This window comes from Psammomys obesus, unplaced genomic scaffold (assembly GCF_907164565.1).
Source record: "Psammomys obesus unplaced genomic scaffold, mPsaObe1.curated_primary_1811, whole genome shotgun sequence".
Lineage (NCBI taxonomy): Eukaryota > Metazoa > Chordata > Mammalia > Rodentia > Muridae > Psammomys > Psammomys obesus.
The window spans coordinates 5,570,470-5,585,739 of record NW_026592710.1 but is presented as its reverse complement, the minus strand read 5'-3'; the positions used below and the strand labels follow the sequence as shown (position 1 = coordinate 5,585,739).

The following is a 15,270-nucleotide window of genomic DNA, read 5'->3' as shown; positions in this document are numbered from 1 at the left end:
TGTGTGTGTGTGTGTGTGTGTGTGTGTGTGTGTGTGTGTGTGTGTGTAGGAGAGCAGAGACAGGCAGATCCTGGAGGCTTGCTGGACAGCCAGTCTATCTGAAAGAATAACTTTTACATTTAATGAAGAGACCCCCTCAATAGAGGATAATACCTGATGTCCATCTCTGGCTTCAACATGTACAAGCATGAGCAAGTGTTCATGTGATTACACCTTCCCCAATATTTTAAATTAATGATACAGCAAAGTCATACTGCAAACCATGTATTTATTTATAGGTGTGCATTGTTTGTTTATGTATTTTGACTCACTTCAAAATGATGAGCTTTTAAAATAAAATAGCATTTGCTTTGCTCAGATTTCCTGTTGAGTAAGGAAATTTCTGCTTCACGTCTTAGATTAGACAAGTTGTAAGGGAGGCAGCAGTGCTGGTGGGAGGAGGCAGGGCCGGGGGCTTTCAGCAGCTGATGAAGGGCAGCTCTTGACGAGGGGACTTTGAAGAAGGCCGGAAGCAGGCGAGGAGCCACGCAGAGGTCTGGGGGTAGACCATGGCAGCCAGAGGGAACACCAGTGAGGGAGTCTCCAGGTGGCAGCTTGCTGCAGTGGTCAAGGAGCAGGAGTACTGAGAGGAAGAGAGGCAGAAGCTGGGGCAGAGGTCCCAGTGGATGGCTTCAGTCCTTCTGGCTGTCATTTTGCACACAATGGGAAGCCGTTAGAAGGTGGTTCACAAGAGCTCTTTGGCCACTGTGTAGTTATACTGCTGGCCAGAAGAGCGGAGGCTCTGAGACTGCTTTGGAGGTCTTTGTGGCGATCTGAGTGAAATAGGATGGGACTTGGGGTAGGGTGGTTAGTGGTGGAGGCAACAAGAGTGCTGGAATTTCAGTTTTGTGATTTGGTGTCTCCTGAGAGATGCAATCTTACTATCGGCTAAAACTAGCTCAAGGAAAACCGGGGATCAGTGTTGAAAATGTCTTTGTTCAGAATGTTTTATACCTTTAAAATTTCTTAGTTTGGGATTGTGTGGTGGTTTCAGTAGGTTTTATTCCCACAGAGTCATGTGTTTCAATGCTTGGCCTTAGGACGTGGCACTAGTGGGAGGTGTGGCCTTTTTGGAGGAAGTGTGTCACTATGGGGATGGGCCGTGAGGTCTCCTATGCTTTAGCTCCGCCCGTGTGGAATTTAAGTTGCCTTTTGGCTGCAGATCAGCATGTAGAACCCTCTGCTCCTGCTCCATGTCTGCCTGAATGCCTCTGTGCTTCTTGCCATGATGAAAATGGATTAAACCTCTGAAACTGTAAGCCAGTCCTAATAAAACATTTTCCTTTAGAACCTTGGTCATAGTGTCTCTTTGTAGCAATGAAAACCCTAACTAAGGCAGAGTGGAACTAGGAAAGCCAGAGCTCTGCTGTATTAATTCATCTAAAAATGCGATGCTCTTAAACCTATGAGTCGTGACTCCCATAGAGGTCACATATCAGATATTTACATTATGATTCATAACAGTAGCAACATTATAATTATGAAGAAGCAATGAAATATGATTGGGGTCACCACAGCATAAGGAACTGTGTCAAATTCTACAAAGGGTCACAGCATTAAGAAGGTTAAGAACCTCTGTTCCAATGGAACAAGGAAGATTCTGTAACAGCATTGTTTAAGTTTCTCATCTGTAACGCTCATTTATTTAATTTAAAAGGTGTGTGTAGGGCTGGAGAGATGGCTCAGAGTTTATGAGCACTGGCTGCTTGCTCTTCCAAAGGTCCTGAGCTCAATTCCCAGCAACCACATGATGGCTCACAAACATCTATCATCTATCATGAGATCTGGTGCCCTCCTGCAGGCACACATGCAGGCAGAATACTGTATACAAAATAAATAGATAAATCTTAAAAAAAAAAAAAAGGTGTGTCTATACACTGTGCTTGGATAAATAACATGCTGATTTTTGGCTTTTAGTGTGATTGTGTTCAACTAGACCTGTTTAATATTAACTGTGAAATAGGTTGCAGCAGTAATAAGGACTGCTGTGGGTGCCTATCTGCTGTTACAGAAATTCATTAACAACTTTGGTTGTGTTTGGCTGCTTTTCATTGTTATGCTTTATGGTTCATTCAAAAGCTATATGTTAAATGACATTCTATAGTAGTTTCTCAGTGCCTTACAGTAAGGTTGTATTATAAGAAAACATCTGTTTATTCCACGTTAATGATGGCTGTTGTAGAGGTCATGGTTTGTCTTAGGTCTGTTCCCTAGCTGTAGAGTAGGCGTAGAGAAAGGCCTTGGGGAATGTTCTCGAGCTTGCAGAACTACACTGGATGAGGAGTGCTTGGCTCTGGTGGCCACTGTTGTGTCCTGCTTTAGCTAGAGAGAGACATTGATTTAGCACAGGTAGTTTATAAGGGGGGGCTGTGAAAGTGGCTAAAGGTAGTCTTGACCATTACAATGAAGTAATCCTCCTCCTTCCTTGCCCCTTCCTCTTTCTTGTCTTTTCAAAGTTGGTTTTGGGAATATGAAATGTAAACTTTTGGTCCCTTTTCTTTGCAAAACATTAAATCATGGTATTAATATTTTAGGGGATTCAGTTCATTGTAAGATAGAAATTTTAGAAGCTTCTTTCCTATAGTCATTTAAAGCTTGAGAATGAAGATTTAGAAACTTGAGTAGTCCACTCTATTAATCTGATGAATACTGTGAATCTCTTTCCAGAAAAATATGTGTACCTATTCAATTAAAGTTTTGTCACATTTATTAAATAGCTGGTATCTTTCAGACATAGTTTATAGTGTTAATATATACTAATGACCAAAGTGAGGAAGAGGGCCTGGTTCAGCAGGTAAAGAAGTTGATTTTGCAACCTGAGTTGAATCCCTGGAATCCCTGAAAAGGTTTTGAGAACCAAGTCCACAGAATTGTACTCTGGCTTTCCCGTATGTGCTGTGGCACATGATTACCCACATTCATATTATATATGTAATAAATAGAATAAAAACCCATGACAAAATAGGGAGTAAAACATCAAATAGCATTAGAAAGCAAACACAAACCCCGAAGCCTGGCTTTCTGAAGCTTATATTCTGATGGAACTAGTAAGGAAAAAGCAATAAATGAGAATATTATCTAGTAGATAGGGATTTGATAAATATTATTAAAAATAGAGTATATGAGAAAGTTTGGTAGTAGGAAAAGGGAGGTAGTTACAGTTTTAACAGGCACCAAGAAAGATCTTGTAGAAAGGGAAATATTTAGCAAAAGGTACAATGGTATGGGTGTTGGTCCTGCTTACTTACTGAAGCTTGAGCACTTCAGACAGAGGGAAGTGGTCAGTGGGAAGGTCCTAAGGAAGGCATAGAGAAGTCAGCTCAGCAGAGCAGAGTGAACAAGAGAAAGAGTGCTGTATCAGCTTCCAGGTACTGGAGTGTTACTGTACTAGATCTAGAGGCTGAAGTTGGAAATCCAAGTGTCTGCAGAGTTGATTTTATTTGGAGGCAATGGGAGGAATCTGATCTATGCTTTTTTCTTGCCTCCTGGCACACCTCAACTTTTTGTCTTCCATTTCCTTCTCAGCAGGACATTTACTATTGTGGGTATGGCTCACCCCCACCAAAGATGTTCTTGTCTTGACATGTGCGCAAGGACAACCTTTCCAAAATAGGACACATTTACAGGAGTTCAGGGTTGGGGCGATTTTAGAGGACCAGTATTTAGGGTCTGTCATCTGACTTGCTGCAGATACAAGACAAGATACAAAATGTAGTATGTATTGGGAAGGTGGTAGGAGCTAGTAGGTAGGTAGGTTTCTGGTCTCCCTGGGGCCATTTAACGGAACAGACACGATATAATTTGTATTTTAAAAGAGACAATAGGCAGAAAGAGAGGCTGTAGTAATAGCAAATCATGTGAAGAATGCTGGTGGCACATACCGAGGTGGCGGCAGTGTGGTTGGTGAAGGGTTTGACTTCTGAGTGCCTTTCAAAGCACAGTAATATTAATTTCTGATGAATTTTGATGTAGGGTAGGACAAGAGGGAAGAGGAGTCAAAGATGAGTTTCAAGTTTTGATATTTAGTTATTGCAAGTCACAAACTGACCTGGGATGGACTACCCTTAGATGCCCTTGAGCAGGTCTTAATTTTTTTTTTTTTTTTTAATTGGGTGGAATGGTTCACACTTTGAGTTTGGGGGCCTGAATCAGGATTCTCTTGAGCACAGGAGTCAAGCTTGGGCAACCTAGTAAAACCCTGTCTCAGAAAATAAAATTAAATAAATAAAAAGTCTTAGTTTTGGACACATTTCATTTAACATTAACAACAGATACCCAGGTAGCGATGCTGAGTAGATCCTAGAGAGAATCTGGAATTCAAATGAGAAATTTGGAAGGGAGATGTGCAGTTGGGTCTTCCCGGTAAATGTCATTACAACTGGGAAATTGGAAGATATTAACCACAACCTTTGTATGTCTAAACACAAGTCTTTGGAATATCAAAATCAACAACAAAAAGTAAGATGAGATTAACAAGATTGTAGACTATTACATGTTAAACTCGTAAAAGACATTTTCAAAGACTGCTGTATCAGTACACTGAAAGAATTAGATTAATGGATTGCCTGTAGTGCTATGTGGGACTCAGATGATTTTGGCAAGATTAATCTCAGTGGGTTAAGAACATTATCGGAGCTGGGCAGTGGTGGTGCACACCTGTAATCCCAGCACTCAAGGAGGCAGAGGCAGGCGGATTACTTGAGTTCCAGGACAGCCTGGTCTACAAAGTGAGTCCAGGACAGCCAGGTCTGCACAGAGAAACTCTGTCTCAAAAAACAAAGCAAAGCAAAGCAAAACAAAGAACCTTATTGGGACAGGGCAGTCAGTGGTGGTGCACTCAAGAGGCAGAGGCAGCCAAATCTGAGTTGGAAGCCAGCCTGCTCTACAGAGTGAGTTCTAGGACAGCCAGGGCTGCACAGAGAAACCCTGCCTCAAAACACACACACACACACACACACACACACACACACCCCCACAAACACACACCCCAAACAAAACACCCCCCCCCCAAAAAAAAAAAAAAAAAAAAAAAAAACAAACCCAAAAACCTCCAGGCCTATAACTTGTTAGTTAAGCCGTGGGGTAGCTTTGCTTTTTCTGTGAAATGTTTTTGTTGTTCTCATAAATTCTTTGGTCTGGTAAATACAAGGAATGAGAATTCCTAATGGATGCCACGTGGTGGTGGAGCATGCTTTTAATCCCAGAATTTAGGAGGCAGAGGCAGGCGGATCTCTGTGAGTTCCAGGCCAGCCTGGTTACAGAGTTCCAGGACAGCCAGGGCTCCACAGAGAAACCCTGCCTCGAAAAACCAAAAACAAACAAACAAACAAACAAACAAACAAATAAATAAATTTAGTATTTATCCAGGTACTATTTTAATAGATTTCATCTTTGTCACAACCCTCTGCTGTAGATAGATTTTAAAAAATACTTAATGCTGGGTGAGGTGGTATATAGATTTCATCTTTGTCACAACCCTCTGCTGTAGATAGATTTTAAAAAATACTTAATGCTGGGTGAGGTGGTATACAGCTTTAATCTCAGCAGATACAGGTAGGTGACTAGTCTGAAGTACAGGCTAGTCTGGCATACAAATTGAGTTCCAGGCCAGCGTGGACTACATAAAAAGTATTTTAAAAAAATATTAACTTTTTGTCTACTTTTTAATTGAAAAAATTTCCCATACAATATATTCTGATTATGGTTTTTCCTCCCCCAAATCCTCCAGATGCTCCCTACTTCTCTTCCCATCTAAATCCACACCCTTTTTTTTAATTTTATTAGAAAGCAGACAGGTATCTAAAAAACAAACTAGAATAGTACAAAACAAACAAATGGAAGAAAAAGAGCTAAAGGAAAAGCACAAGAAACACATACATGCAGAGATACAACATTTGCACACACAGAAATCTCATAAAAACACAAAACTTGAAACCATAATACACACACCACACACACACACCACACACACACACACACACACACACGTACACACACACACACAGAGTTTTTTTAATATATTAATCACAGGTTATTTATTTTATATCCCAGCCGTAGCCCCCTCCCTCATTCCCTCCCAATCTTACCCTCTCTCCCTAATCTCCACCCTGCCCCTTTCCAAGTTCACTGATAGGGGAGGACCTCCTCCCCTGCCATCTGACCCTAGCTTACCAGGTCTCTTCAGGACCGGCTGCATTGTCCTCTTCTGTGGCCTAGTAAGGCTGCTCCTCCCTTCGGGGGGCGGGGGGCATCGAAGAGCTCACCATTGAGTTCATGTCAGAAATAGTCCTTGTTCCCCTTACTAGAGGACCCACTTGGATACTGAGCTACCATGGGCTATATCCGAGCAGGGGTTCTAGGTTATATCCATACACACACAGTTTTGAGAAAGCACCAAGCATCAATGAGTCAAAGAACTCCCGTAAATGCCATTGTGTTGCCCATGCCATTTTAAGTGGTTTGTATATGTAATGAGACTCTTTGGAGAAAAGGAAATTTTCTTGTGTGAGCAGCTGTCAATTGGAGATAACTTCTGGGTTGGAGGGGGTAGCTCGTGCACTTTTCCTCTCAGCACTGGGACCCCATTGCTGAGACCCATGCAGGCAGGCCCTGTAAATGCTGCCACAGTCTCTGTGTGTTTGTAATGTTCGTTGATGCTGTTGTGTTTAGTGTCCTCTGGCTCTTACAGTCTTCTCTGCCTCCTTTTCCACAGTCTTCCCTTAGCCTTGAGGGAGGGATTTGACTGAAGTATCCCATTTAGGACTGAGTGTTTCAAGTCCTCTCAGTTTCTGCATATTGTCCAGTTGTGGGTCTTGTATTTGTTCTTATCTACTGCAAGAGGAAGCTTTTCTAATGATGGCTAAGCAAGACACTAACCTATGACTATAGTAGAATATTGTTAGGAGTCATTTTACTGCCACATTCCTTTAGCACAACAGCAGTCGTTGTTTTTCCTAGGTTCCTTGCCTATCTAGTCTCAGGTTCTTGGCTAACTGAGGAGTGTCAGAGATGGGTTCTAATTTCATGGAATGGACCTTAAATCCAATCAGATATTGGTTGGTTATTCCCATAAGATTTATGCCGCTCCCGCACTAGCATACCTTATAAGCATTGTAGATCAAACAGTTTGTAGCTGGGTTTATGGTGTGTGTGTGTGTGGAGAAAGAGAGAGAGAGAAAAAAAGAGAAAAGGAAGTGAGCATGCTTATGCCTTGAATTGCATGTGGAAGCCAGAAGACAATTTTATGGTCCTGGTTCTCTTTCCACCTTTAAGTGGGTTCTGCAGTTTGAACTCAAAGGGGCTAGATCTATCTCAAAGGAGGAAAATGATATTATGACCAAATGTATGGGGATTAGATAGTTAAAATGATTGAATTCTGCTCTTCTAGAATAATGACATGATTTTTAGGAAAATCAGATGAGGGGTTGCTTATTTAAGAATTACAATAAAACCAATGAAAAACAATTCCATGTGTATCTGCTTAAGTACAGGATGACTCTCATCTCTATGATAGAACAATTCTTATTAGACTTTTCTTTTTTTTAAAAACATGTATTTATTTACTTATTTTATGTATATGAGTGCTTTGTCTTCACCAGAAGAGGCCATCAGATCCCATTATAGATGGTTGTGAGCCACCATGTGGTTGCTGGGAATTGAACTCAGGACCTCTGGAAGAGCAGCAGTGCTCTTAACCACTGAGCCGCCTCTCCAGCCCTAGACTTTTCTTTTTAAAATCATTGAAGTGAATTTGCTTGCATATAGGTTCTAAATGATTTTCCAGATGAAGAGAGAAATTAGGAATTTGTACAAGCAATAAGTGTAAGCCAGAGAAAGGAAAGTGATGTCTGAGAGATGTTGGCAAGAAACAGGGTTAAGGGAGGTTTCTGTTGGGCCCCTGGAACAGGGTTGCTAGGGCGCTCTATCGATTGGAGTGTCTTGAGTGAGTGGTCTTAGGATTGGGCAAGTTTGTCTATGTTGTGATTCCCAGAGATTCCCAGACCACATAGGGTCTCTGCACTATGGCAGAATGTTGTTGAGAGATTGAACAGACAGGACGTCAGTAGATTAGGAATAGTGCCACAGATCAAGCCTTACTTGTTCTTAGGCTGTCCTTGACACTGATGTAACATTGATACTAAGCATCTGGGCTGTTTTGTAATCTTCTTTAAACAAAACCCTTTATTTCCTTAGTACATAAAGTGATTGATTATGTATATTTAGGAAGCCAGAAAGCATGCTTAGAATCAAGTAGGGCTGGGAAGATGACTCCCTGGCAAAGTGTTTGCATGAGGACTGGAGTTTAGATTTCCAGTGCCCATGTGGAATAAATGCAGGCAACTGTGGTGATGGCTTGCTTGAATCCACGTGGGGAAGGCAGAGACCGGGAACACTCCAGAGCAAGCTGTCTAGGTCATCAAGCTCTAGGTCTAAGCCAGAGACCCTATTTCAGTTTATCAGCTGGAGAATGATTGTGAAAACCAACTAAAGATTTGTACAACACACACGCACACACGCACGCACGCTTCCATGCTCAAACAAACAAAAAAGCAAACCCAATATCCACTAAAGTAAACAATCATAAGCCAGGACGTAGAGACAAAGGCAGGCAGATCTCTTGAGCTTTAGGCCAGCTTGGTCTGCACACCAAGTTCAAGGCTAGGCAGACTGCACAGTGAGACCTTGTGTAAAAGGAACTTTTATTTGCATGTTTCAGTTGTTGTCTTGTAAGACCTGGGGTCTCACACACAGCTCAGGAGTTCAAGATTGCGCCCTTCCCAGAAACTTCCCCAGACCAAGACTTGTTGCAAAAGCAAGAGGTTTATTAACCATTGCACAATGGGGTCACCCCTGCCCGTCAGCAAAGAGTGGCGCCGGGAGACAAGGCCTTTAGGTTTTTAAAAGAAAAATTGTGGGAAATTTGAAGTTGCAGTTTTGGCAATTTAGGATTGGATGAGGAAGCTATAAAGTAAGATAATTGGTTAGTCTTAGGTGCTCAAGCTTGGCCAAGTGTGGATGCAGCTTCAATTGAAGGTGGGGGTGGTTAGCTCATCCTTGAAGATTAGAGGCTTTGGACTTTTGGCTGGAGGTCAAAAGCTGCTCAGAAGAAGTCTGGGTTTGTTGCTAAAAAACACTATCTCAAAGACAAGAGTCCTTTTTGCTGAGTGAAGGTCATTGCTTGCTTGCCTTTTTTCTATCTGTCCTCATAGATAGGGTCACATTTTCCCGTTCTCTGGAAAGGTACTAAGAGGCGTTAGCTTAACCTGAACCTAAAACTCAAAACTATAGGCTTTAGAAGACATACAGGTTACAAAGTTGATCTAACCCTTTCAGTCTTGGGAGACTTACTGACTTCTTTTCCTATCTAGGCCTACTCCTGGGAGCTTTTAGCCTCCATACAATCTAACCTAGGCCTATAATGTGTTTGGTCTCTGAGACTCACTACTTAGTAAGCTCACCCTTTCTTGTTCTTTCTGAACTTAGAGCTGGCTGGTGCAACTCAGCTGTTCTGGCTCAAACTCCTCTCTCAGCTGACTTGTTCAATCTGTCTTTACTTTTAGCTTCTGAATTGCTCTGCTTGGCCTCAAATGTTCCAGCAATCTGTTCTAATCTCCTGCCTCCTTCTCATTCTCTGGCTCATTCTGTCTTCTCCTAAATTCTTTCTCTGCAACATATCTCTCCATCACTGTCTCAGTAAAATTGCCTCTTTTCCTTTCTGTATTCCTTCTTAAGTGGCTTCTTTTTTTTCTTGCTCTTCTTATGAGAGTTGGCCGTATCCTATTCTGTCAGATCTCCGATTCGTTACCTTTCCTGCCACTCAATTAGACATCACTTTCAAACATGGGTGCTTGCTTCTACAAACTAACTTTGCCATCGTTGTTTGGGATTAAAGGCGTGAACCACCATGCCTGGATCTAAGCTTTTCTTTACCTGAAACTTGCTCTATACCAGGCTGCCCTTGAATTCAGGTCTGCTTGCCTCTGTCTCCTCGATTAAAGACATGTCTGTATTACAGCTGCATCATATAGACCTGGAAGGTCGTTGGATGTGATCTCTTGTCAGAGGAGCCATGTTCTGAATTAAAATTCCTCTATAGCTTTGTCTCAAAAACAAACAAACAAACAAACAAACAAAAACCTCCCAAACACAGATACTTAATGTTAGCTATTTGTGATAAATTCTTTGAGAGTTTTCTGCATGGCATGTATTATGTATATATGAGTCAGCATCTTATTATATAGCCCTGGGTAGCTTGGAAAGCAGTATAAATGTTTTTTAAAAATAGCATCACACTAGATATATTTTCCAGTTACTCTGTTCAGTAAAACAGGAACACTAACATCTTTCAAGTTGTTAAACGCACTGTCAGTACTGTGATGATACATGCTCTTCTGTTGTATGACTTTGCTGTACTTTGCTGTGAGAATTCAGTTGTCATTGAACATTTCTGACATCTGCCATTTCCCTCACCCAGTTGTGTATTAAATTAACAAGGCTTATAATGGATGTATGGTGTATTGGTGCATGGAAGTGCTGAGCATTGGCAGTAGTAAAAGCTCCCTTGACAGAGGTCCAATTCAGCAGCACAGTTATATTCACATTAGTGTTTTATCTGTAATCCTAGTATTTAGGGAGTCTTTTTTTTTTTTTTTTCTCTCTCTCTTCCCCTGCAGGGGAAGGGCAGAAGTTGACCAAGTCAGCCTGGATCTGTGTTTTCTAGATCAGATTTATATTGATGATGCTTAACAGTTGGAATTAATTTTGCCTTGTTTACAGCAAGATATTCCAACCCCTCCCCCCCACCAAGACAGTTTTTTCCCTTCTGTGTAATAGTCTGGCTGTCCTGGAACTCACTTTGTAGACCAGGCTAGCCCTAGAACTCAGAGACATCTGCCTGCTGGGATTAAAGGCACATGCTACCACACCTGGCCTACCAAGAAATTTTTACTTTCCTTTTTAAAACAAAAACAAAATCATTGAACTACCCCCCACCCCAAATTAAGCATTAAATGAAACTGAGCACTTCTGTGTTACAAGAATCAAAACAGTGGCACAGAGTGCCTGTGTTTTGTTGTGGGAAGTCCTTGGGAGCTGTGTATGTGTTTTACAGAATGCTTTGGTTGAAAATATTTACACAGAAAATGAGTTTGTGGCATGAACACATTGGAATAACGAATTTATCACCCCTGAAATAAATCTCAGTGTCTACAGCATCCAAGGACTCCTAAAAGCTGATGCTAAAGATAGGATTGGATAGGAAAGATGATTACTGACTTTTTCTTTTAAACATAATTTCTGCAGAGTACTTTTCTGGGATGACATTTGTTAACTTGTTTATTATTTTCATAAACCTTCCCTATAACCCTAGACAGCACAGCACCATCTGCTTTTCATTGCACACCCTGGTGCCCAGTGAAAAGAAATTGTTAGATGAATGAATGGCTTGTTCTGTATCTATTCAAGTTATTACAGAGCTGACTAGGAGAGTAATTTTCCAGATACACACATACAATAAAACTGAAATGAAGCCATTATTTGGGTTAATCATTGGTGTGGAAAGATAATCCTGGAGACTGCTTTTTTTTTTTTTTTTTCCAGAGTATGATTTCTCCTTCAACCATCTCAATTTTCACCCGTCTCTGGAGTTACGTAGATCAGGCTTGGAACTCTCAGAGATCTGCCTGTCTCTGCTTCCTGAGTGCTGGGGATGAAAATTGTACACCACCACACCTGGATATTTTTCATCTTAAAAAGTATTTACTTCTTTGTATTTTATGCTGCATGTGTGCTCACCTTGTGGATAGTACCTGTGGAGTGCCTGTTGGATCCCCTGGAACTGGAGTTAGAGATAGTTTTGAACTGATGGTTCCAAGGTGGGTGCTTGGGAACAGAATTGGTGGTGGTGGGTGCTCTTAACACCTGAGCTGTTTCTCCAGCCCCCTTTCTAACTGGAACCCCTTCCTTCCTTCCTTCCTTCCTTCCTTCCTTCCTTCCTTCCTTCCTTCCTTCCTTCCTTCCTTCCTTCCTTCCTTCCTTCCCTCCCTCCCTCCCTCCCTCCCTCCCTCCCTCCCTCCCTCCCTCCCTCCTCTCTCTTCCTCCCATGCCTGGCATAGGTTCATATATCTGAATGCTTGGGCCTCAGTTGATAGAACTATTTGGAAAGGATTAGGAGGTGTGGCCTTGCTTGAGGAGGTATATGTGAAACTGAGGGTGGGCTTTTAGGTTTCAAAAGCCTATGCTGTTCCCAGTGTCTTTCTGCCCTGTATTTGTGGATTAAGATGTGAGCTCTTGATCCAGCACCGTGCTTGCCTACTGTCATGTTCCTGTCTTGATGGTCATGGACTCTGACCATCTGAAACTGTGAGCCCCAAATTATTAAATCCTTTTTCTTTAAGTTTCCTTTGTCATAGTGTTTTTTTTTATAGCAACAGAAAAATAACTAAGATAGATAATCATACGTACATGTATAAGCATTCTTTTTCTGAAACCGAGTATATCCAAAATATTATGACTTTAACCATAAATTTAAAAAATTAGGAACCATAAAGCTTAGGCACTTCTAGGTCCTTTAGAATAATTACGTCTGCACTGTTATATTAATTGCTTTAGGAGAAAAAAATCTGAAGCAGACATGGCCCTATGCTAACATTTGTTAAACCTTAATAGTAGTCTTTAACAGTTATCTCTATGTTGTGTTTCATGAAAAAAATATAAGGATATATAAAATTGAAATGAAAGATTAAAACATGAATACAATAATTATTTGCTAAGTTATAAATCCTGAAGGGTCATTGTGTTTGTAATTTATCTGTCTTTCTGTCTGTTGTCTATTTATTTCTTCCATTTGTTAGTGAGTTTCAGAAAGATGGCAAGTTATTTTCACTTGTCTGCTTTGTGTGGATAAAACTTCTTATGAAAGACACCATCTGGATACAATTTAATCTAATTCCAGTTTATTGCTATCATCTTTCAAATAATGGAATATTTCTTGAACATCTTTATTTAGACAGATGTGTGATTTGTAGATTTTAAAATTGAGGTATCAAATAGTAACATTTTTGGAGTTCAGAGTTTTCAAACCTTGTGGTAATTCAACAAAATTTCTCCTTTATTATTTGTTAGATTCTGTATTAAAGGTGCAAACCAGATGTTCACTTAGTGTAAATAAGTTTTTTAAAGAAACAATTTCTTGTTCTTCTAAAAACCATTTTTGTTTTTAAACTGAAAATTTCAAGGCCAAAATTATATTTACCAAAGCGAGGCATACAATCTTGTTAACTGTTTTGCTTGATGCTTGCTAAATTGATATGTCTTTTGTAGAAATGACTAGTGTGTGTTAGACAGACAGGCTGTGTGTATGTGGAGGCCATGACTTAACTGTGGGTGTTATTTTTCAGGAGATGTCCACCTTTTTTTTTTTTTTTAATTCAGTCAAAAAATATTACGTAACTGGGTGGTGGTGGTACACACCTTTAATTCCAGGTCTCAGAGGGGTAGAGGCAGGTGGATCTCTGAGGCCAGCCTGGTCTATAGAGTGAGTTCCAGGACAGCCAAGGCTACAGAAAGATAACCTGTCCTGAAAAAAACTTAAAAACAAAACAAAACAAAAAGAGTGTGTGTCTGAGTGTTGGCTTGTGTGGGTGCAGTACCAGTGGAGGCTGTACGAGGGTATGGGATCCCTTGGAGCTGGAGTTACAGATGATTTTGAGCCACTGGATATTTGTTCTGGGAGTTAATCTTGGGTGGTTTTGAAGAGCAGCAAGCACTTTTAACCATGAGTCATTGCTCCAGTGCCATCCCCCACCTTCCCACCTCTACTCTTTTGAGACAAGAAAACTCACTGGACCTGGGGTTTGCAGATTTGTTAGGCTCACTGACTAGGAAGCTCCAGGAATCTGCCTGTCTCTACTTCTCAAGCACTGGGATTTGTGTTCTACTATATGGAATTTTCTAATTTTTGGTACTGAGGATCAAACTCAAGCCCATATGCGTTTACAGAGCAGGCACTTTAGAAACTGAGTTATCTCCCCTGCACTTGAAATTACTTTATTTTTAATCTGTTAAATTATCACATAATGTTTGTTGGTACTTTTTGTTTGTTTTGTTTTTTTCTTGAGACAGGGTTTCTCTGTGTAGCCTTGACTGTCCTGACCTCACTCTGTAGACCAGGCTGGCCTTGAACTCACAGAGATCCACATGCCTCTGCCTCCATGAGTGCTAGGATTACAGGCATGCACCATCATGCCTGGCTAAGAGTTTTAAAAAAATTTAAAAGATGTAATTATTATTATTATTATTATTTTGTATATGTGTGTTTTGTCTGCACGTGTGCGTGTACACTACATCTGTGCTTGGTGTCCTCGGTCAGAAGAGGATCAGATTCTTTTGGACTGGAGTTACAGACACTTGTGAGCTGCCATGTAGTGCTGAGAATTGGACCTGGTCCTTTGGGAAAGCAGCTAGTGCTCTTAACTGCTGCCAGCTCAGCAGCCTCTCCTGCCTGTTTGAGTGCTAATTTTGCAACATCTCTCTTGTTTCTCTTCCTTTTCTCTAGCAATCACTGTTCCACTTCTGTAAGATCAACTTTTGTTTTGGCGTTTATAAGTTAGTGTGAACATGCTGCATTTGTCTCTCTGTGCATCGTTTATTGCACTTAGTATAGTATACTTTTTTCGTTTGATTTATGTTGTTGCCTATGGCAGGATTTCAGTGTTTTAAATGGCTAAGTAGCATCCCATTATGTATGTGTACCACATTTTAAAATCCATTCATCTGTCGTGGGTTGACTGTTGTAAATAGTACTGTAATACACAAGAAAATGCAGCTATCCTTCCTCCACCCTTGGTGAATCAAGGTCTTGCTCTGTAGCACAGGCTGTGCTGGGAATATTGGTGTATGTATCCCATTCCTGGCTAGCTATAGTATATTAAAATGTTCCACTTTCTCACAAGCTTGCATTTTCCATATAACTGCTTGTTCAGTGTCATAAAATGTAAGAACCTTTACTTCCTAAGAGGAGAAACGTGAAGATACAGCTTTTATAAGATTTTAAGTGAACCGAGAGCTGCTTCCTGCATCTGTACCGTTACTAGGCTGCATTTTCATTTAGATGTATTTTTGCCCAAAATACTTGGTGCTTCTACAAGTGTGGAAAATGCATGTTTTTGTTACTGAGGAGGAAAAGCCCTAATGATCCATGATTTGTGAGAAAGGATGTTTTCCCAGCAATGG

General features: G+C 40.8%; 1 protein-coding gene across 4 annotated transcripts in view; it reads left to right on the top strand.

Annotated features, from left to right (window-relative positions):
- Positions 1–15,270, top strand: part of Rere (arginine-glutamic acid dipeptide repeats) — a 347,420-nt gene that overhangs the window by 29,309 nt on the left and 302,841 nt on the right. The window lies entirely within an intron of this gene.